Consider the following 2,392-nt stretch of genomic DNA (forward strand, 5'->3'; position numbering starts at 1 on the left):
CGTAGACCTAACCTAGACAGACGGCGCCTGATTTTCCCCGCGGCTCGCGATCTGAACTTTTGGGAGTAGGTTAATGACTGGCGTATAGGCCGCACCCCAAACTTCGGGAGGAAAATCGCGTATAAAATTTGCGGCTTATACTCTGGAATATACGGTACCTTGCTCCTCTCTACCACTACTGGACACCACACATTTTAAGTAGTATGGTTAATTCTTAAATGGATTGCTGATTGATTCATAAGACTTATACAATAAAGCATGTATGGTTGTGAAACTTAATGTGGCGAAGTATATTGACATTTTCTGGGCACCAATAAGTTTATCAATGAAATTTCTTTTAAAAGCTGAGATCAATCAAAGTACAATTAAATAAAAGTTAAAATTAATATTTCTTGATTCATAGATAAATTGTTTATCAAGGTAATGCATAGAAATTATATCACTATATTTGCCATTAGATATCATATGACACTTTATGGTCAAGGGCCAAATTGCGTGTTATCTACACTTTTATAAATATTTACGAAAACAATAAAAAACCATAAAAATCAATTTAAATTGTCAATAAAAATACAACACATTAAAAACACAACAGACAAATCAAGAACAAAAGGGAATCATTGAAAGGCTATTACATAAATTACTGAATTGATCGATGGATTGATTGGATATAGGGATGGGATTTTAGTATGATGGGAAAGTTAGGTGATTTCTACCATGGGTTTCAAAGTGGGTATAGGGGATTTCAAAATCAGATAAATGAACTGTAATAAGGATAATTTTTGCAAACTTGACACATAGTGTATGCCCCCGGGCCTGCTACTAGTAACTTGCCCCTCTCTACACTCCCACTGGACACAACACATCTTTTGCAGTAGTTGGCTAATTCCTAGATAGATTGATTGAGCTTATCAAATATTTTATATAATAAATATACCTGGTTGTAAACTTAATTTGGCTACACTGTAAGTACTGTAGTACCACACTTCCCAAAGATGGGTCCCTAAACTTTTACGTTGGGTCGCGGGCCAGCTTGCAATAAAAAAAAAATCAATTTATGTGTCATTTTCAGTCAATCAGGTCTGACGGCTTAAAAACAGCATGTTACAGTAAGGTGAATTGTCATTAGAACAATGTTTTATTATATGTCCACAATGAATATTCTGAAATTCATTCATATGACTAGTATTATTTTTCTGTTGCCGTTTACCACAACATAATTGTGTAAATCTAAGCTTTCAACTGTTAAAAAAAAAAAAATTATAGAAATAAACTGAAAATACAAAACTAATGTAAGGTGACCTAAAAATAACATTATCCAAATGAATTTCAAATGCAAACAATAATATACCAAAAAGCACTTCTAATGCAGTGTGGTTGAAAGGCAGTAGGTAGGCTTGGGGTGCTTATTCAGAGGTTAAAAATAAAAAGTGCCCCTTCTTAATTAATGTTATATGACATTTTCTGGCATCTGGAAGTCCCAAATTCTTACAATTATCTAATCTCTGCCTCAACTATGGTTGGCTGAGGTGGAGATGGTAGTTTCCATAAACTTCAGGTATCCAAGTGCTGTTTTTAGGCATCCATAAATTCTTAAAATATTTGCGCCCAAAAACTATAGTGGGGCTCAGGTAGATATCGTAGAGTTTGTACTATTCAAGTGCTATTTTCTGGTATAAGTCTGAAATTCTTTAAATTTCCCAACCATGATGATGCTCAGGTGAATATGGTAGATTTTAGAATTTAGTCTTTAAGTGCCATTTTCGGGTACCTATTTATTTAATTTGGATTTATTTTTACTCATTTTATCAAAAATAAAAAGAATTAAAAGGTAATTTAACTTTTAAGTTCTATTTTCAGGCATCCACGTACAAAATAGTGAAAATTTTCTAACGTCACCGCCAACCAAGGTGGCGCTGACATGGTGTGGACTCTCATTCCATTAGCACCTCCTCCACCATTCCCTAAGTCATTGATAAGCAACTGGTAACCACAGGGTTAAAAATAGGTATAAAATTCATGAAATATATAATTCAATGGTTGAAAATATTTTCTACAAAAAATTTGATTATATTTTCATTTCAAATAATAAAAATTGTCTCATTTTCCAGTGGAAGGTTGAAGGTTCGACCCCCACCATCCAATTAAAAAAATGATGGAAAAGAAAGAAAAATTGTAATCAAATTTAATCTCAGAGTGCCATTTCCATCTATGGGTGCCATAATCATAAAATTCTCACCTCAGCCCCAACCTGGATGGAACCTCTATCTGTGAAAACCCTCTCAGTTGGGCCCCTCTATTACCAAATCCTATATCCGCCACTGGTTTCTCACAAAGGAGATCATTAGTAAACAATAATCGCTGTAATACTAATGCCAAATAGTCATTTTTT

This window comes from Anneissia japonica, unplaced genomic scaffold, assembly GCF_011630105.1.
Source record: "Anneissia japonica isolate Jap-2015-1 unplaced genomic scaffold, ASM1163010v1 scaffold3246_len135504_cov135, whole genome shotgun sequence".
Lineage (NCBI taxonomy): Eukaryota > Metazoa > Echinodermata > Crinoidea > Comatulida > Comatulidae > Anneissia > Anneissia japonica.